The sequence below is a fragment of the Giraffa tippelskirchi genome, chromosome 7, assembly GCF_054371585.1.
Source record: "Giraffa tippelskirchi isolate mGirTip1 chromosome 7, T2T-mGirTip1v1.2.pri, whole genome shotgun sequence".
Taxonomy (NCBI): domain Eukaryota; kingdom Metazoa; phylum Chordata; class Mammalia; order Artiodactyla; family Giraffidae; genus Giraffa; species Giraffa tippelskirchi.
Window position 1 is genome coordinate 133,158,843 of NC_137281.1, and position 25,892 is coordinate 133,184,734.

General features: G+C 38.3%; 1 protein-coding gene and 1 long non-coding RNA gene across 4 annotated transcripts in view; one reads left to right on the forward strand and one right to left on the reverse strand.

The window, feature by feature from the left end:
* PPM1A (protein phosphatase, Mg2+/Mn2+ dependent 1A) overlaps window positions 1-6,904 on the forward strand; it is a 102,367-nt gene extending 95,463 nt beyond the window's left edge. For all 3 annotated transcript variants that reach the window (XR_014059383.1, XR_014059381.1, XR_014059387.1), the window contains one exon: window positions 6,721-6,904. The gene's annotated coding sequence lies outside the window, so the exon portion shown is untranslated. The remainder of the gene's footprint in view (window positions 1-6,720) is intronic.
* LOC145513432 (uncharacterized) overlaps window positions 1-25,892 on the reverse strand; it is a 78,235-nt gene that overhangs the window by 27,990 nt on the left and 24,353 nt on the right. The gene's annotated exons all lie outside the window — the stretch shown is intronic.

Below are 25,892 nucleotides of genomic sequence, written 5' to 3' on the forward strand. Positions count from 1 at the left end.
TAAACTATAGGTGGCGCTTTATAGACCTTGCCTGCCAATGCAGGAGACATAAGAGTCCAGGTTGGATCCCTGGGTCAGAAAGATCCCCAGGAGGAGGGCATGGCAATCCACTCCAGGATTCTTGACTGGAGAATTCCATGGACAGAGGAGCCTTGCGGACTACAGTCCATAGGATCGCAGAATCAGATGACTGAAGGGACATGCACACATGCGTGTTTAAGAAAACAATTAAGCTGAAAATAAAATTTCATGTTAAATATTCATTTTGGTACATAGGTTATCTTAACATCTTTTCAAAGCCTGTTTTCTATGCGTTCGGTTGAAGAAAAAAATTACTTTTTGGAATTGTGGTATATATGTCACACAACATGAAGACTTCCAAAATTATTGATCCAGGTTTTCCTTACCTGAACTCATTGGCGTGAGAAGAAAACTACTAGAACATGGTCGACAGTTGACTCTGCCTTTTTCTTTTAACAACAGTAGGACTTTTAATCCTGGCATTCAGGGTAATACCTGCCAATCACCTTTTTCCTAATTAAATTTACCTGGACTTTACTTTAAAGAAAATAATTTGTTTAGCCAAAAGTGGTTGCATATTTATGCTACAATTAGTCAAGAACTCCACAAATGAATCCCTCCCCTGAGCCTCTGTAAAGAAAGGAGAATGCAGTTGAGACCATACAAGATTTTAGAGCAATTAAGCCTAGAAATGCAGGTGTTTGAAACACCTGTTCCCCCTTCCGCCCACTTCGACTGCCCCAGCCACCCCTCATCAGTAGGTTAAAATAATTAACTTACCCTATTGGGAGAAAAGCCCAAGAACTGCTAAGGGCAACAAGTCTCCTTTTCTCCCCTTTCTCAGATTAAAAGAGAAAAACGAAAAAGTTCTTGGGTGGTCTGCAAATAGGAGGGGAAAAAAACTTTCCTCTTCTAAAAAAGAAAAGGCAAAATCAAGTGACAAGGAAGACGTTGTCTCCCTGAAGCTGACTTAGTGGCTTGCTTACATTCAGAATTCTATGTTTGTTTTGTGAGAGTGACTGCAGAGCCACTCAGGAGCATGAAAAAGCCAATTTTAAGGGATATTTATGTGAAGAAATAAAGCAACTGGCGAGAATGTGATTTTGCCTGAACTGCCTTTTGTGAATACCTGCAAATTTATATTAAATTTCAACAAGAGTCCCTCACAAGGATAAATTGTGGAAATTTTACTGGGGTTTTTAAAACCAGAATAATAGCCCATAGCTAGGAAATCAAGAAATTGGTAGGAAAAAAAAAAAAGAACTCAATGTGGCAATTTTAATCATTTCTATTTTGGCCGTTATGCTTTGTATATTTCCATTTTTTCCCCCTGACCGCCATGAAGACTAATTTTGAATAACTATAATTCAGCATAACTAGAAGAGATCGTGAAGGTAATTTTGTTGTTATGATTACTGGTACTTTCTCTGTGCAAAGCACAAATTTTGGAACTTTTCAGGATTTTATTGGAATGGGTAATTTTGAAAGATGGAAGGATGATACAGGTTGGGGGGTCTGCTGAAGTTGGAAACTGGATCAGTATACCTGCAAATATATATAAGGCATTTATATATTTACATTTTTCTTGAGATGACTTAAGGTGACTCTAGTTAGATTTTGGACTTTAAAAGCTTTGTGACCGAAAGCAACCTAAGTGTCCATTGACAGAGGAATGGATAAAGAAGATATAGTATATATATATGATGTAATATTATTCAGCTGTAAAAAGAAAAAAAAAGAAAGGATGCCATTTGCAGCAACATGGATGGACCTAGAGATTGTCATACTAAGTGAAGTATACCAAAGAAAGATAAGTATCATATAATATTGCTTATATGTGGAATCTAAAAAAATGACACAAATGAACTTATTTACAGAACAGAAATAGTCACAGACATAGAGAACAAGCTTACAGTTCTTACAAGCACACGGTTATATATATATATAACTGAATCACTTGGCTGTACACCTGAAACTAACACACTACTGTAAATCAACTATATTCCAATATGAAATGCAAAATTAAATTAAAAAAACTGAGGCTAATACCAAAAAAAAAAAAAAAAAGCTTTGTGACGATGCCCACATGAAATACAGATTGCAGGCAGTATGATGTTATTTCAACCCCTAATTCTGACCAATATATTTCTTTATATAATTCCTTACAGTTTTAAAGGCATATTCCCATTTGAGATATGTAAAGCAGGTCTCAACACCTGTCAGACAGAGGAGGAAATTAAGGGGTTGGATATAACTGTCACATTGAAAGGAAAGGAGAGTTGCTCTGGTTATGGAGGGAACCTTAGGCAGCTTGCCAAGAAGAAATGATAAAACTGTGACGCCTGCCCCAGGCTTTCTGATGGCAAATCCAATGCTGTTTCCACCACCACCCAGGCCTGGTGATTTCTCCCTTATAGCAAGGTGTTTTCACCAACCAGGGCTGAGGCTGTTTTTTTGTGACGAGCTCCGGAAAGCAGCAGTATGTTTAAATGACCAGCAGGTGGCGGAGTAAACCCTGTTCCCAACTATTCCAGTGGTGTTTACGTTATTTGAAAATTAACGACTGAAAAAAATGATCAGTATCAGTTCAAATAAATTCAGAATTCATGGTTTCATTAAAATAGAAGCAATAATTGTATTTAATATAAAGATTTGAGTCCACTGTCAAGCTAAATTCGGCTATGATGCGTGTTGGCCTTTTTTTTTTTTTTCTTTTTAAAGAAAGCTGGACTCCAAACCTTTTTTGTTTGTTTGGTGGCACCGTGCAGCATGTGGGATCTTAGTTCCCTGACCAGGGATAGAACCCGAGCTCCTCGCAGTGGAAGCTCCGAGTCCTAACCACAAGATGGCCTTTTTTTTTTTTTTCTCTTAGCATTGTAACACAATTAACTGCAAATCCACTTTTAAAAATTCCAATTCCCTCTTTTTCTCTCACTGTGCTACTGAATTGCAGAGAAGTGCTGGCTTAATACACGTTTGAGTTTGTTTTCTCTGTAAGGAAATCTTTGTAAAACAGCACAACTCTGCCCAGGTCCCCGAGTGTCTTCCTTTAGTGTTCCCTGTGGAGCCCTGGTTCCCCAACTTCTCCTAGCCTGGCACTCTGGGAGGCTAGCCCAGGGCAACCACTGGGTTTACCTGACGCTCCCGGCTGTACCCTGAGCTGTTCCACAAAGAGGTGACTGACGAAGCCTGTCCCTTCCCAGAGCCTTTTTCTCCTTCACAGTGTCTTACTTCATAATGCTATGATTTAAAGGATTTGTAAACCACAAGTCCCCAAACTCCTTTGTTAAATACTCTTCAGATGTTTTCACACATGCTTGACATGCACCAATAATGATTAAAAGGCATTTCTACCCAAACATTCTCATCAATTTTTACTTAAACAAAATCATGTGTAAGTGTTGTACCCATGCACATTTTCCTTTTCATACATACATGCATCTGTCTTTGCATCTGTTGTATACATTTTTGCTAGAGAAGGAAATGGCAGCCCACTCCAGTATTCTTATCTGGGAAATCCTGTGGACAGAGAAGCCTGGTGGGCTACAATCCATAGGGAGGCAAAAGAGACAAGAAGACTTAGCAACTAAACAACAATAACAACATACATTTTTGCATACCTTTGTATAAGTATCAGATCTCATTACAGTGAATTTCACTGGATTATCTAACTCCCCATATTGTCTTGGATTTTGATACTTCAAATGTTTTAGCTAAATGAAAGAAATGAGGTTATAAATAATAGGAACTAAGTCATACCATCTAGTTCCTATCACTCGTAACTTAGAAATGTGAAGATATTTTATCTGCAGTTTAATTTTTGATATGGGATTTGCCATATGTACATAGGTTATCAATTAGTGAATTGATTAAAGGAAAACTTTGAAGGTATATGTGTTAATATCTATTTATATGTTCTTTGTCTTTTTCCAGAAAAAGATTTCAAAAGACAAGAGAGTTCGTATAGAATCACTAGGGGTTTCAAATATTTTATTTTAAGGATGAAAAGACATGAGGCCAAGAATGGTTAAGGGCTTTGCTCAAAGGGATATAGCTAACTAGAGGTTGAATTGGGACTGAAACAGGAGATGTTCATCAAATGTTTGTTAATTAAATAAGGTGGAGAATAATTCAGTGAAACCTCTGTTGTTGTCGTTCAGTTGCTCAGTCGTGTCTGACTCTTTGAGACCCCCCATAGACTATAGCACGCCAGGCTTCTCAGTCTTTTACTATCTCCTGGAGTTTGCTCAAACTCATGTCCATTGAGTCTGTAATACTATCTAACCATCTTATCCTCTGCTGCCCTCTTCTCCTTTTGCCATTAACCATTCCTAGCATCAAGGGCTTTTCCAGAGTAGGCTCTTCGCATCAGGTGGCCAAAGTATTGGAACTCCAGCTTCAGTGCCAGTCCTTCCAATGAATATTCAAGGTTGATCTCCTTTAGGATTGACTGGTTTAATCTCCTTGCAGTCCAAGGGACTCTCAAGAGTCTTCTCCAACACCACAGTTCCAAAGCATCAGTTGTTTGGCACTCACCCTTCTTTCGGAGAAGGCAATGGCACCCCACTCCAGTACTCTTGCCTGGAGAATCCCAGGGACGGGGGAGCCTGGTGGGCTGCCGTCTATGGGGTCGCACAGAGTCGGACATGACTAAAGCGACTTAGCAGCAGCAGTAGCAGCAGCAGCAGCACCCTTCTTTGTGGTCCAACTCTCACATCCATACATGACTACTGGAAAAACCATAGGATGCTTTTTAATATGCTATCTAGGTTTGCCATAGCTTTCCCTCCAAGGTGCAAGAGACTTAATTTCATGGCTGCAGTCACCAACTGCAGTGATTTTGGAGCCCCCAAAAAGAAAATCTGTCACGGCTTCCACTTTTTTCCCCTTCTATTTGCCACGAAGTAATGGGACCAGATGCCAAGATCTTAGTTTTTTAAAGATTGAGTTTCAAGCCACCTTTTCACTCTCCTCTTTCACTTTCATCAAGAGGTTCTTTAGTTGCTTTTCATTTTCTGCCATTAGAGTGGTGTCATCTGCATAGCTGAGGTTGTTGATATTTCTTCCAGAAATCTTGATTCCAGCTTGTGATTCATCCATCCCAGCATTTCGCATGAGGTACTCTGCATATAAGTTAAATAAGCAGAGTAACAATATACAGTCTTATTGTACTATTTTCTCGATTTTGAACCAGTCCGTTGTTCCATGTCCGATTCTAACTGTTGCCTCTTGACCTGCATACAGGTTTGTCAGGAGATAGGTAAGGTAGTCTGGTATTCCATCTCGTTAAGAATTTTCCACTATTTGTTGTGGTCCACACAATCAAAAGCTTTAGCGTAGTCAATGAAGTAGAAATATATTTTTTTCTGGAATTTCCTTTCTTTCTCTTTAACCCGATGAATGTCAGCAATTTGATCTCTGGTTCCTCTGCTTTTTCTAAACTGAGCTTGTACATCTGGTTTTCAGTTCATGTACTTTAACAAGCCTAGCTTGAAGGATTTTGAGCATAATCTTGCTAGTATGTGAAGTGAGTGCAAGTGCATGGTAATTTGAACATTTTTTGGCATTGCCCTTCTTTGGGATTGGAATGAAAATTCACCTTTTCCTGTCTTGTGGTCACTGCTGAATTTTCCAAATTTGCTAACACATTGAGTGCAGCACTTTAACATCTCATCTTTTAGGATTTTAAATAGCTCATTGAATAATCTATTAAATGATAAAATTAAATATATAATATAAATATTCAATATAAAATAATAATCATTAAATAATATGGAGAATAATTCAGTGAAACTTTTAAGTTGTGTTAATAAATAGGCAGACAGCTGTTAAAGGGGTCAAGAAAGTAGAATGGTTATGGAGAATGGTGGAAATGTGTATGTTTATGGGATGTGGCATTCTACAGCTGGCATGCATAGTCACTGAGGGTGGCAGTGGTTTCTAGATATTTTAAAGAAAGCATTCTCCTTGGGAACTTGAGAGCAATGCCTTCTTCCCAAATCCAGGGCATTTAGAAGAGTAGAATAGGGTTCAATGAGAGCTGGGGAAAGAACTCCTGCATTTCATCTCCTTTGTGTACCAAAGAGACAATTCTAGAGAAGGACTAAAATTCAATAATTATTTCATTTCTATTACACATATTTTTAACACATTTAACTGCTAAGATTTAATAAAATGCATTAATAACTGACCCTTCTAGAATTAATACCTTTTGTGCATTGATATGTATTTCAGCTGACCAAAAAAAGGGTAAATGTCCATAGTGTGTATTAGATGTCTATTTGCTCTCTAAGTCATCCTAGTCACCGAGTGAAGAATGGGAGCAATTTAACATATCCCAAATCCTGTCATAACACTGTTTCTTTTTAAATGGATTCAAGGGAATCAGGCAGTACAAAAGAATCCACCAGGAATGGAACAAATGTGTTGATGGTGATTTCAGAAGTCATTTTACTGTACCCTGAAATTGAAAATTCCATTTCATAGCCATGTTAAACTCCTTCTGAGCCCAGTTCCCCATTGACAAGTATATACATAAACACACACATGCACACACACACACTCATTTTACAAGGACTCTGAGTTGTCCTATCCAGGATTTTTAAAATTTTATAACAATGTTAAACCTACATAAAATCTACTTTAAGAAGTGCACTTTCTGTTTGCTTTTCCAACACGACGTGTTTCTTTATTTTATAGGTTGGATGGAGAGCTGGAAGATTTTTTTCCCCCTGCCTCATCCTAAAAGCCTAAGGATCGATGCCAATTGCATACTTATATACCAAGGCAACTTTTCCAGCTGTGCTCCCACTGTTTTCTATTGTGCTCACTACCATGTCCTTGGTGTCATTTTTCTGATTTGAGTGAAACCTATGCAAGACATTAATTGTGTCTCATTACTGGTCCTTGCTCTTCTTTTCAATCCTGCTATGTATGAATGCTCCAAGAGAAATACAACTGATAAACAAAACAGCAGTGTATTCCTCTGTACACTGTTCAGAAGGCAAAGTATATGAAAAATTTGTATCTGCCAGTGTATTTCATGGCAAAAAGACAGTCTTTTAGAAAGCCTATTGTGGGGCTCTTTTTTAAAAGTCTATTGCTCTATTTCTACCACGATACACTTCAGGCCTGAATATTGGGGTATTTTAGCCAGAAGAGTAATAATTATGATTTCTTTCCATTAAATTATTGCAGGATTTTGTGCAGCACTGTCCAATACTAACAATAAAAAGTACTGCTATTGCAAAACTGGGAAAAATGTAAAACAGAAAAATACAAATATTGCTAGGATTGTTTATGAATAATTTACTAAACAATATTTTGGCCCAAGTTACCTACAATTTGGATTCAAAATGATCAAAGGAGCAAGTAGTAGAATTTAAGTTGCATTGAAAGTATTTTCTATATAATGGCATTAAAATGCTATTTTTGATGATTTAAAATTTGATAAATGTCACTTTAATATGGAGATCATAAGAGAGAAACTACTAAATAATGTAAATATAATTTATTCAGAGAATCCTTATAATCTTCAGAGGCAAACCATGAATATCAGGACCAAACCCTTCAATCATTCATTATACAGAAATACTTTAAAAGTTACTTTTTTTTTGTTCAACCAGAGGACATCAGAGATTATTAGAAATAAGTCCATCAGCTATTAATGTCAGGTCTGACTAAATAAGAACTAATATAATTAGAATACTTTTATCAGAGGGCTATTTCTGGAATAAAATACACATGATATAGCAGAGCAAAGTTATAAGAATTACAGAGAACATTAAATCAAAGAGAAAATTTTTGGATTTCAATATAATCTTTTAAAATGTACATATATTTCCATATGTCCACATGATTGCTAATCTCACGATGTTGATTATTCAAAGTGTAATACTTATTTGACATTTTTGTACACCAACATGAACTTATTTTAACACTATATTTCTTGAGGTTTAAGTGTGTTTTCGGCAGTTTTGCTCCCTGAGAAAACCAAACATTTTGAGTGGAAATAAAATTTCATCCTCAAAGATTATGTCGTTAAGGGGGAAAAAAATCTCTTGACAGTTACCAATAATTAATTCTGGTAACACATTTATAGTACAAGAAAAAGTGAATATTTTGGGAGGCTGATGGCCTGAAATTATACTTTCTTGTATTGAAAAAGGTTAATTAGGAATTGAGCTCAAAGTTAATTTTTTGAAGGTCAGCTGCTATGCCATTGGGTCTTGTGACCTTGTCTCAAGTAATCACAGCATTAACATACAAGTTATAGCTTTCCTTTCACTTGATGACATAATCTCTTTAATTGGTGTCGGGAAGCCTACATGTGAAAGAACCGTGGAAAACACCTAGAGACTATAATTTTACTCTTTCCATTCACAGGGCAAAGAAACCAGCCTTAAGAATGTACTGGAGACTCATTACAATCCCTAGGCTGTCAACACAAAGCCCTCACATTTCAACCTAAAGTTTTAGGAATGATCAATTCTGTTTAGTTCTAACTTCAGCTGGTGAACTATTAACCTTTTCAGAAAAACTGGTGAATGCTAAATGTCAGATAATCTTCTATCAGAAAGCTAAGAGGGAGGATAATGTGGTTTAACTGATTAGACACAAATGTGAGAAGGTAATATTTGCAAAGTTATTAAGCATACTCTCTGAAAGAAACTATTGGAGTAAGACTTCCTAATTCTTACATTTCCACAGACCCTGACATAATTCTATTTCATAAATTCTCTGTGGTTCATCATGTAGACTTGATATGGCCCATTTTCATTTGAGAGTTTAAATTCACCTTTCATAGGGAACTGATGGGCATTGTTGTGATGCTGTTTTTCCCAATGGATTCTGCCTGGTAAAGAAGAAAGCTACGGTGGAGTGGCCCTTGAAATGCCCACTACTTTTGCAAGGATATGTTTTGGGTAAAGGAATAAGGGAATGCTGAAGTTTGCTAAGCCCATCAGCATGGTTTGGCCACTGCTCACTGTGGCAAAGGGTAAAAATTAACTCTTCCCATTCAAGAAACTAGTTCTGGTTTTAATGAGTGAGGAGATATTCAAAACTACTTATTTCTACTGGAAAAATGGAATATAGTAGCAACGGGAAAGCTATTTAATCTCAGAAGCCTCTCTGCTGAAATGTAATGATGGAAGGGCTGATTACAAAGTCTGAGCCAATTCTACCACAGAATATACCAAAAACCCTATCAAGGAAAAGTTACAACTTTGCTTATGGAGGGGTATGGGGTTTGCTGTTAATGTGACTCTTGTCCTTACAGCACTGTTTCAATTTTGTCACCCTTCATGATCTTTTTACCTCTCGAGTTCTGATATGCTTTTTAAAAATTTAGTTAACCATCCAAGCAAGAAATGCTGTGCCTGAACTGATCTGTGCTCGGCTTTGAACTGAGTGTCATCAGCAGCGTGGCAAATATGGGGATGTGACATCCAGCAGAGATACGAAATCATTGTTTAGAACTGGTTCATCTTTGGTTCTGATATGGACACTGGACTTGCCCTCTTGTGCCTTGCTAAGATAAAACTGTATCCTGACAGTGTGGGAAGAGAAAAATAGGGGGGTGGCCGGGTCAAAAGGGCAGAGAGATGCTCGTGTCTACAGGCACCACAGTACCGCCTTCCTACAACTAACTGCTAGGCAATTGCTATACTGTGCAGTCACATGTCTTTAATCGTGTCTCTGTGTAGATAATAAACTGGTCTCTTCGGATTTGTTTTATGTTGTACGTTATCTTCCATTTTTCAGCCCAGATGCACAGTGTGCATACCCCATCAATTCAGTCCATTTACTAAGACAGTAAAACAATACCAGTGGGTTTTTTTTATATATCATAGGGCACAGCAACTTTCACTTTCAAGGATGGAAAGTCAGAAAAATAACCTATTTTGTTACTCTAATCTAGTCACTGATGCAGTTGTATTAATCAGTATAATGCTGCTGCTGCTGCTGCTAAGTCGCTTCAGCCGTGTCCGACTCTGTGCAACCCCATAGACGGCAGCCCACCAGGCTCCGGCATCCCTGGGATTCTTCAGGCAAGAATACTGGAATGGGTTGCTGTTTCCTTCTCTGAATCAGTATAATAATGATGCCCAAATGTCAAGTATTTTCTGCTTTGTGTTACTCTGTGCCAACCTGTGAAGCCTCAGTAATATCAAGGACTAACAACCTCACTGTTCCCTGAAAACTGAACTATTATTTTTCTCCTTCAACCATTCAATAAAACCAACAATCCTCTTTTCCCATCAGAGTTTTCAGCAAAATCTGGACTCTGTCATCTAACTTAAATAGTAACTTAAAATTCCTTTATTACCTGAGAGCTTGCCTCAGGAAGAGGAAATAAAAATCATCTGTATAATAATAACCTATACTGGAAAAGAATATATATATATATGTATATATACATATGTATGTATTCATATACACATATCCAAATCACTTTGCAGTATACCTGAAACTAACACAATGTTGTAAATCAATTATACTTCAAAAAAAAGTTACCTGTGAATGTCACTGAGAATCTAATTATCCCTGAGTAAGATCTAACAGTCTTTCCTCACTGCTCTCAAGAAAAGTCCTTAGCCTGGCACACAAAGCTGCATGTGATCTGGTCCTTGCATCCCTCTCCACCTCCAGCCTCCTCCATAGTGAACTTCTCTCAGTCACTCAAAGCACCATGCTCTTTCTCTTCTTAGACTCTTTTCACAGGTTTCTCTCTGCCAAGAACTTCTCTTTCACTTGGACCGCACATCTAACCACACACGCCCCTACATTTCACTTCCCCTACATTCTGGGCCGTGTAACACTCTAAGTGCTCCCTTACACCCTGTGCCAAGCTTCATCCCATTGCCCTTCGCACCATGCTGTAGTCGGGTGATATTCCTCAGTTTCTGTTGAATGCTAGGATTCTGTATGTTTCATCTTCGGATTTCCAGCATCTAGAACAGCACCTGGCACAGGTAGGTGCCTTATAAATGTTTGTTGAAGGCATCTCGCAGTAAAAGTTACAACTTTGAATTTTGTAAATGTGTAGGGAAATCATTTAATTGTTGTGAAAGTCATTTATTTTGTACTGGGTTGTCAGTTTTTCCATATATTGGCCAACCCAATATAATAAAAACTCTTTGAATCCAGACATATATATTAATGCTTGCTAATAATTTGAAAATAATTTCAGCATTATTTCAAAATTAATAGATTTAATGCTCGAGTTCTAAAACAATTGTGACTATGCTGGATCAGTCTTCACAAAGATCCCAACATAATCTTTGTATAGAAAATCAACTTAAACCACACACAGGTCACTTTAATGGTGTCCTCTAGATTAAGGAAATGAGCTGTTCTCTCCTCTCCTTGTCTCTGAGCCAGGTTAAGATTTTAATAGGTGTTTCAACCCACATACTTGAAATGGTGACCGAGTTTTGACCAGCAGTGTATGGTCTTTTTCCAGAGGGCACAATCAAGAAATCAGAATCCTCTCTACCATTTTTGTCTAGTCGCGCAAATGAATGCGCATGCAAAGCCTCTGTACCTTCAGCAAGGGGAGCATTTGTGACAGCAACTCTGAATAGAAGTTTTCCTGTTTACCTTCTCATCACTTGTTTAAGTTCTAAGGAGAGGGACCTGGCCATTTTGTTACAGAATGGGCGTTTTCAATGCAAAGAAAAAGAAATCACAGTTTCGAGTTTTTACAATGTTTGCCCCTTTTCCCAGCGGGGATGTGTTTTGAGTGCCAGGAGACAAAAAGTGTGGCCTCAACAAGCAGAATTTTAAAAAGAACATCATTTTCATTATGTAGTCAATCTCAATTACAAGCAAATGTTTTCTCTGTGAAGACTCTTCTCCTTTCAGGGCATTATGTGAGCCTCTTTTGTGGATTGAGAGAAAGGATCAGTGGTCAATAGGGAGCAGAGTGCTGTGTACAGTGCATTTTTGTATCCCTCCGTCTCCTACATAATGCGTTTTGTCAGGAGAACAGCCTGCCATCCTGAGCAGATTTGCTGAATTAAAGAGCACAGCGGGGATAGGAAACTTGTTGCTAGGTGACTGACCGCCGCTGCTTGGCGGGTCTGGGCCGAAGGTGACTCTCTGCTTTTCTTCCACTACTTAATCTTGCCTTTTAATCTGCATCTATAATTAACTCTGTTAATGCCACACATCCATTTGTTTCTTTTTTACTGCACTTCAGGCAACCAATTTATCATTATTTAGTCTTTACACTCAAACAACAAACTATTTTTTCTCCATTAGCGTCATATAAAGGGAAACATGGTGCAAAGAAAGATGTAGACTCAGTAGATATTGCCTGTGATTACTCACTTCCTCTGAGGATTTTCCAAGATATTTTTTGCTAATCTGAATGGAAAATACATCCTTGAAGAAACACTCCTGTTTTCCATTATCTCTACAGCTTGATTGTGCCTAATTAATGGAGATGTTCTTGGTGACTTTAAGTTCCTCTCAGTGGTGACACATAATCAACCATCAAAAATTGCTTTCTTTCTCAAAGATTTACATGATTATTTCACATGAAACAAATGTGTTGCCTGTAATGTCTTTGCAGGATGTGTTTTCTGTACTCATTATCAGCCACAAAGGCTAGACTTGGATGCAGGCTAGGCGTGCAAAGAAACAGAGACTTGGCAGACTCAGTTCTGGTGAGGTGATGGCTGTGTCCAGTGTCTTGGGGAGTGCCACAGTAGATTCCAGCAGCAGCATCCAGAACTCAGGTTGGCTGATGTCAGTAGTTCAAGAGTGATGTTCTGTCCAGAGGGAGAACAAGGTGGTTTTAAGGAACCAGGTCTGTGGCATGATATTCAATGTTGTTCCAGACCAGACGGGCCCACACCTGGTTCTTTGACCCTCATGAACGTTCTGTGAGCTAAGAAACAGTCTAAGAATACTTGCTCATACAATAGACCTTGACTTGCATTTCTACACCTGTAGAAACAGTTGGTAAAGTAGTTAAAGTATCTGACCTAAAGATAGACTGCTTCGGTTCAAATCCCAGGTCTACTGTTTACATGTTATATGGCCTGAGACAACTTACTCAGTATGCTTTGGTTTTATCTCTAAAATAGTGATAATAATAGTACTTTCTGATTAGAGTGCTTATAGGATTAAACCAGTTAACTCAGGTAAAGCAATTAGTGCTTATTGGCTATTTTTATTATTATACTGATAATATACTAAACCAACTATCTGATTTTTTCCATGTCTTAATAAGATAAAAATGCATGCCCATGGTGAATAAAAAATTAAGACAAGAAATTAATAATATCTTTTACTTAGAGTTTTCATAGCAGTTTAATCACATTTTTTCATTAATTTTCAAACTCCTCTAGTTTCGCAAATTCTGATCTGTATACAGAGATAGGTTACTATACTAAAGGCAGTTTAAATGCACATTTTCCATAAAAATATATATTTGTGTGTACTATAAGGTTACACTATAGTTCAGATTTTTAAAAGTGTTCAATCCAACCCACGAAAATTAAGGAAATGCAGGTTATGCAGGCTTTTATGCCAGACATATTTGGAGAACATTAGGCTGTAATTAGACTAACTGGGGCTAGTTGAAGGTCGTGATGGCTCTACTTCAGTGGTGCATAAAAGCATCGTGTGCACAGAGAATTAGGAAGACAGAATGAGGACCATTAGGCTGTCATTTACTACATTTTCATTTGATCAATTTATGCTCTTTAATGTGATGGCCTGGTTTGCATCCTTTATGCAGGTGTTAATTCTCTGCCTTTGACTCTTTCTAAAACATGTCTATGAAACACGGCTGCCTGCATGTGTGATAATAGATATGTGACTCTATGGCTGGGGGAAGTGGGCTCAGAGCAGTGCTCCCTATCACCATCAAATACAATGGGGCAGTGAGAAAACTTTTATTTCTGATATTCCGTTGCTAAGTTGCTCAGTCATGTCTGACTCTTTGCAGCTGCATGGACTTCTGGGACTTTGCAGCCCCAGAAGCATGCCAGGCTTCTGACAAAGGCCTGTATAGTCAAAGCTAGGTTTTTTCAGTAGTCAAGTACGGATGTGACACCTGGACCAGAAAGAAGGCCGAGCACCAAAGAATTGATGCTTTTGAACTGTGGTGTGCTGGAGAAGACTCTTGAGAGTTCCTTGGACAGCAGAGATCAAACTAGTCAATCCTAATAGAAATCAACCATGAATATTCATTGAAAGGACTGACGCTGAAGCTGAAGCTCCAATACTTTGGCCACCTGATGCAAAGAGCCAACTCTATGGAAAAGTCCCTGATGCTGGGAAAGACTGAGGGCAGGAGGAAGAAGAGGGTGACAGAGGATGATACAGTTGGATAGCATCATCAACTCAATGGACATGAGTTTGAGAGTGAGCTAAAAGTCTCAGTCTCTTATGAAGAACATCTGAACCTATGTAACACATTGAACTTGACTTTGTTTCAGGATGTTGTTTCCACATCTTTCCTATTGATCATCAATGATAAACTAATGTACAATAATAGTGTGAAGTAAGTGGCTCCTCTGAGCACTCCTATTATAATCTCACATATCTTAAAATTCTTCATAGATAATCCCATTTTATAAGTGAGAAAATGTAAGCCTGGTTGTTGACTTAGCTGTTCAAGATGATTCAGTGAGTCTATAGCAGGAATGAAATGAAGCACAGATATATTTTCCTGTAGGCCATGCTCCATGCTACCTGTCTGCTGGTTATTACTGATTCAAGTTTGGTGCAGATAGAACAATAAGTTGGTTCTCTTTTTGTTTTTCAGAAAGGCTAAGTGATGATCTTAATTGAACTTATTTCACATTTTGACATTGTTTTAAGATTTTTCCTCTAAAAACAAATAATAAAATGCTCTTTAAAATTGCTATCAATTTGTGAGGCTCCGTTGAAAAGCCAGCTCATTAGAAAAGACCCTGATGCTGGAAAAGACTGACAGAAAGAGAAGGGGACAACAGAGGATGAGATGGTTGGATGGCATCACCGACTCAATGGGCAGGAGCTTGAGCAAGCTCTGGGAGACAGTGAAAGACAAGGAAGTCTAGCATGCTGCAGTCCATGGGATCGCAAAGAATCGGAAATGACTTACCAACTGAACCCAAAATTGTATTTCTTAGTTTGCCAGATAAAGCATCCTTAGAGGCTGAAGCTCCATGAGGGCAGTGGTCATATCTTCTTGGTTTACTGCTATATTCTCAGCATTTAGCACAGTGCTCAGTACACGGTATGTCTTCATATTGTATGTGTTGAACAATAGGTTGGTGAGCAAATGAATTAATAAATTAATATACTTAAAAGGAGAAGCTGATGTCTACCATTAGTTCCCTAGAAGTCATTCTTTCCTAGTAGTTTTCTTAAAGTGATTAAAATCTAACTCTTTAAAGTGAATTTGAAGGGTTAACTTTAAACTTGCCTTTTAATTTTCCCCTTTTCATTCCTTTTTTTCTCCTTTTAATAAATTCTTGGCTTTTCAGTGAACTGTGTAAAAGATTTAATTGGTCCTTGGTTTATAATCATGGAGTAAAGTGAATCCAGCAATGATAACCTGTCAGTTTTTCTGTATCCATAACGAGATGGAACAAAATAAAAATATTTTTAGAATCTTTCTATCCACTGCATTTTCCTTAAGAGAGGTGGCTAAAAGTTTGAAATGTTTAAAATAGAAGAATTTAGTCTTGGACTTTCCTGGTGGTCCAGTAGTTAAGAATCCACCTGCCAATGCAGTGAACTCGAGTTCGACTCCTGGTTGGGGAAGATCCCACCTGCTGCAGAGCAACTAAACCCATGGAACACAACTACTGATCTAGTGCTCTGGAGCCCACAAGTCACAACTACTGAGCCTTCTTGCCACAACTACTGAAGCCTGGGCACCCTAGAACCTGTGCTCTGCCACAAGAAAAGCCACCTCAAAAAGAAGTTGGTGCAGCACAAAGAAGAGTAGCCCCCGCTCACTGCAACTAGAGAAAGCCAGTGCAGAACAATGAAAATCCAGCACGGCCAAATATAAATAAATAAATCTTAAAAAAATATGTAGTCTTACTCTTTAATATTTAGGTGGCTGTGACAATTAAAAATGGATAAAAAGCTCAAATTTTAAATTTTTAAATAAATATAACAAATATTAGTATTTATGTATGGGGAGCCATTATTAAATTAGTTTTTTTGTGCTTATATAATTAGAGAAAATTATCATCAAATGAAGTTCATTAATAAACTTTGATATTTGGTGGCTGATTATCTGGTTTTGCAGCAGAGGCTCTGCTTTTCATTTGGTTCCAAAAATTTGCCTCTCAGTTGATAAGTTCTGCTAATTGACATAAGTATGCATAATGAAAGCATGCACTAAAATAGGATCATATTAATATTCCCTTTGCATCTGTTAAAAACCTAACAGCACTAAATATGAATCATTTTTATGCAATAATCCTCTAGAGTTTTTTCCCCCCAAATTTGTAGATATTTATTTAACAAAATATCCCTATTTTGATATTTTCTCCATATTTTGTGTCTGTTTTGTGTTAACTTTATTACATTTAGTATGAATCCATGTCTAACAGGTAAAGATTATTTAGATACAAAAACTGAAAACAACAGGGAAGATGTTTTATAATTGTTTTCACTTTAGAAAGGAATACAACTTATAATTTGATTCATCTCATCTTATAGTATGAACTTCAGTCATTAGGATCTTGGTAAAAATCAATATAATTCTAAAATTACTTGGAAATTATGTTTATCACTGAACAAATTGGATTAAGCAAGTGGTATACCAACTCAAAAGAATATCTGCAGCATTAAGGGGCCTCATGCAGCTTTATCACAAATAGAATGGTATGCCTATTTGTTCTATAGCCTTTAGGCATCTAATTAAATCAAAAGTTCAATTGCTCTTGCTAAATATGGGAAAGCATTTTTTGTCTTGGTTTGTTCGGGGTGGTAGGGGGCCCCACAGCATGTGGCGTGAGGAATCTTAGTTTCCCAACCAGGGTTTGAACCTGTGCCCACTGCAGTGGAAACATGGAGTCTTAACCACTGGACCACCAGGAAGTCAGGGAAAGTTATTTTTAAAAGATATAATTCTACTTGCTTTCTTTATGTTTGTGTGATGCTGTATGATAGCTAAGAGACTATACTAACTTTTAAAAAATTACTTCTAAGTCTTAGAAAACCCTGCGTGTTGATCATTAGATTCAAATAAATAAAGTCGTACCTTTTAACTTTCTATTTTTTAATTACTCCTCAGAGTGCTGTGTTAAATGTTTTACACAAAGTATAGTTATAATGAGACATCTATCATAATTTAGAGCAGATTGTGGTCCTTTGTAGACTCTGTACAATTCATTCATCCCTTCCCTGCCTCTCTCACAAATATTTATTGAGACTCTTCTATGTGCTAGGCATACTAAATGCTGAGATCTGAGATCTCCCTACATATAGAAAAACGGTCTCTTTAGTCATGTTTTCCCCGATCATCTTATTTATCTTTTTTAATAACATATCTTCCAAAACATTTAAAAAATGATAGTTCCATTTTTGAACATAATACATTGAAAAATGAAATTTCTTGGGAGAGTGTCAAGTTTCAGGGTTTTTTTTAAGTGAGAAAATGAATATTTATTTAAAATGAGAAAGTAAGTAACAGTAACAATAAGGTACAGACATATACCACAAACATCACTAAATCTAGAAAAATGTACATTTTTGATTAATTGTCTGAAATATCTCTGGAATACATTTCCCCCGTATTTTTAGGAAAATTGTAGGAAACTCCCATCAAATTTCTCCAATGTCAGCTATAAAAGATGTTTTTGCTGTTTGTAAGTTTAGGTTGATGGTTACTTATAGGTTGATGGTTACAAATAGAAATCTGATTAATTCTATTTCAAGTGGTTACTCTTAATAAATGTTCCTTTCCACTTGTGCCTCTACACTAAGCATCTCACAACATGGCAGCTACCTTCATGCAAAAGGACGTGTGTGCAAGCAAGAATATGAGAGAGAAAGCAGCTAGAGAGAATGTGTTCACAAGAGGAAGCCACAGTCTCTTTTGCAACTTAATCACAGAAGTGACATCCTATTACTATTCAGTTGGATGGAGTCCCTAGGCTCTGCCTACACTCAGGGGAAAGCAATTACACAGAACATGAATACCAGGAGGCAGCATCCTTGCAAGCTGCCAGTTACAGTGCCCAGGATGCCTTCATTTGGTGCTGTAGACTCTGGACTTACACTTGTCTGTCACATTGCTGGCTGAGCAGGCACAGTGGGCTGTGGGAGCATATGAAAGCCTTTCCAACACCATTCTGACATCTAACAATGCCTTAGATAGACACATAAGTAACTGCAAGCTACCTAAATATATGCCATTAACCTCAAAGAAAATGTGCCCCCAACTCATTTTTCCCTTATCTGGGTCTAAAAGGTGCTACCAGCTACTCCAAAGTACCTCACAAAAGTGGCCTTAGCTGATTAAAATTTAAATGCCTCAGTTTTACAAATTTTACAAAAGCATAACTGTGTGACCACTATGTGACTACCAGAGGAACAGTCTTTAACAGGCATCCTTTAGTGAGCATGGAATGTCTTCAGAGTGTCTAGCAGATGACTAACCTTGCATAGTTAGTATAAATACTTTTAAATGAGTGAACTACATGAGTCAGTAAGAAACAAATTTTAACCTTCACCATGTCAGTCATTAAGAACTTAGAAACCTAAATATTTCTTTAGATATATCTCAAAGAAGTTATGACTTTGCCTTCTAAATTTCAAAATTTGCCTATCTAGTTCAAATGTGAGACTTGAAAATTATATACTGGCCTGTGGTCATCATCAAAAGTATGCACTACAAAGGCTGCACTACTGAACCCTTACATTTTGTCTTACAGCAAGCAGACTAACTTTTTCAAAACATAGATTATGTCACTCCGACAGTCGCCATTCTAGCCCCTCAATTCAAAACTCTAATGACATAGTATTGTATTCTCAGTAAAATCCCAACACCTTACCTAGGCCTCTGAGGGTCTACATGGTATAGTCTTTGCTTACATTACTGACTCCATTGCCTACCTTTCCTTTCTCACTCATCCTTTTTGCTGTTCCTTGAACACACCAAACAATTTTCTGATTCAGACCTTTGCCTTCTCTAGCTTCTTTCTCTAATTCCTGTTTTCTTCATACAACTTCTTACTTCCTGACACATTTTTACTGACTTTTTCTCACCCACTGAATGTAAGATCTGTAGAAGAGGGACACTGCTTTGTTATCTCTAATATTCCATGTCTAGAACTCAGGCATAGGGAATGCTCAAAAAGTTTTCTTGAAACAATAGAATATGACACTTTCTGATGTCAATACTAAATGAGTGAAATATAAGTAGCTTGTAGCCTTTTAACTTTATCCCTTACAACACTAATGGACATTCAATGATCTATTTGCTTATTTTGTTGTGCTGTGTTGTGCTTAGTTACTCAGTCATTTCTGACTCTTTTTGACCTCATGGACTGTAGCTTGCCAGGCTCCTCTGTCCATGGGGATTTTCCAGTCAAGAATACTGGAGTGGATTGCCATGCCCGCCTCCAGGGATTTTCCCAACCCAGGGATCAAGCCCAGGTGTCCCACATTGCAGGCGGATTCTTTTTTTTTTTTTAATTTTAATTAATTAATTTATTTTAATTGGAGGCTAATTACTTTACAATATTGTGGTGGTTTTTGTCATACATTCACATGACTCAGCCATGGGTGTACATGTGTTCCCCATCCTGAATCCCCCCTCCCACCTCCCTCCCCATCCCATCCCTCAGGGTCATCCCAGTGCACCAGCCCTAGCACCCTGTCTCACGCATCAAACCTGGACTGGCGATCTGTTTCACATATGACAATATACATGTTTCAATACCATTCTCTCAAATCATTCCACCCTCGCCTTCTCCCACAGAGTCCAAAAGACTGTTCTTTATATCTGTGTCTATTTTGCTGTCTCACATATAGGGTCATCATTACCCTCTTTCTAAATTCCATATATATGTGTTAGTATACTGTATTGGTGTTTTTCTGACTTACTGACTTTCTGACTTACTTCACTCCAGTTTCACTCACCTCATTAAAATTGATTCAAATGCATTCTTTTTAATGGCTGAGTAATAGTCCATTGTGTATACATACCATAGCTTTCTTATCCATTTGTCTGCTCTAGGACATCTAGGTTGCATCCATGTCCTGGTTATTATAAACATTGCTGCGATGAACATTGGGGTACACATGTCTCTTTCAATTCTGGTTTCCTCAGTGTGTATGCCGAGCAGTGGGATTGCTGGGTCATTTGGCAGTTCTATTTCCAGTTTTTTAAGAAATCTCCACACTGTTCTCCATAGTGGCTGTACTAGTTTGCATTCCCACCAACAGTGTAAGAGGGTTCCCTTTTCTCCGAACCCTCTCCAGCATTTATTGTTTGTAGACTTTTGATAACAGCCATTCTGACTGGCGTGAGATGGTACTTCATTGTGGTTCTGATTTGCATTTCTCTGATAATGAGTGATGTTGAGCATCTTTTCATGTGTTTGTTAGCCATCTGTATGTCTTCTTTGGAGAAATGCTTGTTTAGTTCTTTGGCCCATTTTTTGATTGGGTTGCTTATTTTTCTGGAATTGAGCTGCATGAGTTGCTTGTATATTTTTGAGATTAATTCTTTGTCAGTTGCTTCATTTGCTATTATTTTCTCCCATTCTGAAGGCTGTCTTCACCTTGCTTATAGTTTCCTTCATTGTGCAAAAGATTTTGATTAGGTCTCATTTGTTTATTTTTGCTTTTATTTCCATTACTCTGGGAGGTGGGTCACAGAGGATCCTGCAAGCGGATTCTTTACCATCTGAGTCAACAGGGAAGCCCAAGAATACTGGAGTGGGTAGCCGATCCCTTCTCCAGGGGATCTTCCCGACACAAGAATTGAACCAGAATCTCCTACATTGCCGGAGAAGGCAATGGCAACCCATTTCAGTACTCTTGCCTGGAAACTCCCATGGATGGAGGAGCCTGGTGGGCTGCAGTCCATGGGGTCGCGAAGAGTCGGACACAACTGAGCGACTTCACTTTCACTTTTCACTTTCAGGCATTGGAGAAGGAAATGGCAACCCACTCCAGTATTCTTGCCTGGAGGATCCCAGGGACGGCGGAGCCTGGTGGGCTGCCGTCTATGGGGTCGCACAGAGTCGGACACGACTGAAGCGACTTAGCAGCAGCAGCAGCAGCTCCTACATTGCAGGCGAACTCTTTATCAGCTGAGCTACCAGGGAAGTCCTTATTTTGTTGGGGGGGGTCTTATTTTTGTCACTAGTCAAAAGTCAGTCAACACATAGAGAATGGACATGTGACACTGCAGGGGAAGGAGAGGGTAGGACAAATTGTGAGAGCAGCATTAGCATACATACATTATCATGTGTAAAACAGACAACTAACGGGGAAGCAGCTACATAACACAGGGAGCCCAGCTTGGAGCTCTGTGACAACCTAGAGGGGTGGTATGGTAGGAGGGGGAGGCTCTAAAGGGAGGGGAGATATATATATATATGTATGTATATGTATGTATATACATATATATATATGTATGTATATGTATGTATATACATATATATATATACACATATATATTTATGACTGATTCACGTTGTTATATGGCAGAAATCAACACAACATTGTAAAGCAATTATCCTCCAATTAAAAAATAAAGTCAGTCAACAAATATTTATTGAAAACCTACTGAGTCAGTCACTACTCCAATAACCATGCTTAAGAAAAAATTATGACTTAGGAAAAAAATCAGTGATTAACCTTAGAATCTGCATGCAATGCAGGAGACCTGGGTTCAATCCCTGGGTTGGGAAGATACCCTGGAGAAGGGAATGGCTACCCACTCCAAGATTCTTGCCTAGAGAATTACATGGACAGAGGAGCCTAGTGGGCTACAGTTCACGGGGTCTCAAAGAGTCAGATTCGACTGTGTGACTAACACTTTCATTTTCAACCTTAGGATATGTGTTATTAGATTGGATTAGGTTTTAGGTCTAACTCTACTCTGAGAGTTTTAAAAATATACAAAAGATGGCTGACAGAAGAGAAGGATTAGTTTTCCATTCTTTTTTCATAATTCTTCAAAGTATAATAGGAATCTAACTAGCAAGTAATGAACCAGAAACAATATTTAAGTGGTTATTAGTCCTGAAGTGAAAATAAAGCGAAAAGAAAGTGAAGAGTCACTCAGTTGTGTCCAACTCTTTGTGACCCCATGGTATGTAGCCTGCCAGGCTCCTCCATCCATGGGATTTTCTAGGCAAGAATACTGGAGTGGGTTGCCATTTCTTTCTCCAGGGGATCTTCCCAACCCAGGGATTGAACCAGGGTAAGGAAATATTAATTAGTTAATTATATTATGAAGAAATTTAAAAACACCTGTTTCTCCAATTCTTTTATGTTGTTGGGCCTTCTGGATTAAAAATCATTTTTGTGGGCTTCCCTGGTGGCTCAGTGATGAAGAATCTGCCCGCCAATGCAAAAGACATGAGTTCGATCTCTGGTGTAGGAAGATTCCACATGCCAGGGAACAACTACGCCATGCACCACAACTATTGAGTTTGTGTTCTAGAGACCGGGAACTGCAACCACTGAGCCCACATGCACTCTAGAGCCCATGCTCCAAAGCAAGAGAAGTCAAGCAATGAGAAACCCATGTACCGCAACTAGACAGTAGCCCCTGCTCTCTTCAATTAGAGAAAAGCCCGCACAGCAATGAAGATCCAGCACAGCCAAAAATAAATAAATAAAATTATTTTTTATAAAAAGAAAAAAGATTGGGGTACAACAGTACTTGAATCATGAAATTCCAGATGTTCAAGCTGGATTTAGAAAAGGCAGAGGAACCAGGGATCAAATTGCCAACATCTGTTGGATCATAGAAAGAGCAAGAAGTTCCAGAAAAACATCTACTTCTGCTTTATTGACTATGCCAAAGCCTTTGACTGTGTAGATCACAACAAACTGGAAAATTGTTTTTTTTTTAATCATTTTTTAGCTTTACAATATTGTATTTGTTTTGCCATACATTGACATGAATCCACCATGGGTGTACATGTTTTCCCCTTCCAGAACCTCCCTCCCCATCTCATCCCTCCAGGTCATCCCGGTGCACCAGCCCCAAGTGCCCTATATCATGCATCGAACCTGGACAGGCGTTTCGTTTCACATATGATAATTTACATGCTTCAATGCCATTCTCCCATATCATCCCACCCTCGCCCTCTCCCATAGAGTCCATAATACTGTTCTATTTATCTGTGTCTCTTTTGATGTCTCGCATACAGGGTTATCTTAAAGAGATGGGAATACCAGACCACCTTACCTGCCTCTTGAGAAATCTGTATCCAGGTCAAGAAGCAACAGTTAGAACTGGACATGGAACAACAGACTGGTTCTAAATCAGGAAAGGAGTATGTCAAGGCTATATATTGTCACCCTGCTTATTTAACTTATATGCGGAGTACATTATGTGAGATGCTGGGCTGGATGAAGCACAGCTGGAATCGAGGTTGCTGGGAGAAATATCAATAACCTCAGATATGCAGGTGACACCACCTTTACGGCAGAAAGTAAAGAGGAACTAAAGGGCCTCTTGATGAAACTGAAAGAGGAGACTGAGAAAGCTTGCTTAAAGCTCAACATCCAAAAAACTAAGATCATGGCATCTGGTCCCATCACTTCATGGCAAATAGATGGGGAAACAATGAAAACAGTGACAAGCTTTATTTTGGGGGGCTCCAAAATCACTGCAGATGGTGACTGCAGCCATGAAATTAAAAGACGCTTGCTCCTTGGAAGAAAATCCATGACCAACCTAGACAGCATATTAAAAAGCAGAGACATTACTTTACCAACAAAGGTCTGTCTAGTCAAAGCTATGGTTTTTCCAGTAGTCATGTATGGATGTGAGAGTTGGACTATAAGGAAAGCTGAGCGCTGAAGAATTGATGCTTTTGAACTATGGTGTTGGAGAAGATTCTTGAGAGTCCCTTGGATTGCAAGGAGGTCAAACCAATTAATACTGACCATTGGAAAAGACCCTGATGCTGGGAAAGATTGAAGGCAGGAGGAGAAGGAGACGACAGAGAATTAGATGCTTGGATGGCATCACTGACTCAATGGACATGAGTTTGGGCAAGCTCCGGGAGTTGGTGATGGATAGGGAAGCCTGGAGTGCTGCGGTTCATGGGATTGCAAAGAGTCGAACAAGACTAAGCAACTGAACTGAACTGATACAGTGAAAGGGGCTTCCCTGGTGGCTCAGACAGTAAAAGAATCTGCCTGCAATGTGGGAGACTGGGGTTTTATCCCTGGGTTGGGAAGATCCCCTGGAGAAGTGAATAGCAACCCACTCCAGTATTCTTGCCTGGAGAATCCCCATAGATAAAGGAGCCTGGAGAGCTACAGTCCACAGGATCACAAAGAGTCAGACACGACTGAGTGACTAACACACACATATAGTGAAAGGCACTGATCCTAAAGTTAATTTTATAAACTAATAAATGTATACATCCATGTAACCACCACCCTAATCTAAAGAACATTTTCATTACTCCACAGAGTTCCCTTATGTTCCTTTCCCAGTTAATTCCCACCCACCATATAAACACTAAACTTTTATCCTCATAAATTGAATTTCTTTGTTCTTAAGCATTATATAAACAGAATTATACAGTATGTACTCATTTGTGTAAGGCTTATTTCACTGAAAATAACGTTTTTGAGATTTGTCATGTTGTTGAGTTCATTGTTTCGCACTGCTGAGTAGTGATCAACTATATGGCTTCATTATAATTTGTTTATCCACTCACATTTGAGTTCCTTCTAGTTTGGGGCTTTTATGAATAAAACTGCCATGAACATTAATGTTCAAATCTTCCTGTGGAGATGTTTTTATCTCCCTTGGACAAATAGCTATGAGTGGAACTGAGTGGAACTGTTGAGTCATAGAGTAGATATATGCTTAATTAACATTATGGGAAGCCACTAAACTGTTTTCCAAAGTGAGTCATCATTTTGCACTCCTACCATCAATGTATGAGAGCTCTTGTTTCTCTACATTCTCACCAACATTTGGTGTTGTCAATCCAATAAATCTTTCTCTCTCATAAGCTCTCAAAGATGTTCCCATATGGTTCTTCTAGAAGTTTGTTGCTTAAGTTTTTATATTTAGGTCAGTGATATATCTCAAATTTATTTTGTGAAGTGGGGGTTGAGGCTCATTTTTTTCATATATTTACCCCCTTGCTGTAATACCATTTGTTGAAAAGACTTTTCCCTGTTGCATAGCCTTGCCATCGTTGAAAAAAAACAAATGATTTACACATGAGGGTCTATGTCTGACTTTCTGTTCTAGTCTATTGAAATCCCATGGACAGAGAAGCCTGGAAGGCCACAGTCCATAATGTCTGCAAAGAGTCGGATATGACTGAAGCAACTTAGCATGCACACATTGTATATATCTCTCTACTTATTTTGGTCTTTTAAAATTTCCCTGTAAAACATTTCTTAGTTTTCATTGTTTAGGTCTTATAGTAAGTACTATATTATTTTTTATTGAATTAAAGTCTCATCTTTCATTTACTACCAAAATGTGTTCTAAACTCTTTGAGCTAGCTCAAGCACCTAGCTATAATCTTGTAACCCCACCTCCATTACCCTGTTGAAGCCACATGTCCACAGCCATCAGTGGTCTCCTTACTAAGTCCTTATTTTCTCTCAATAGATGTTGAAGCCATCTACAACCACCCCTTGGAAACTCCCTATGTACTTGACTTTCATTCTCCTTT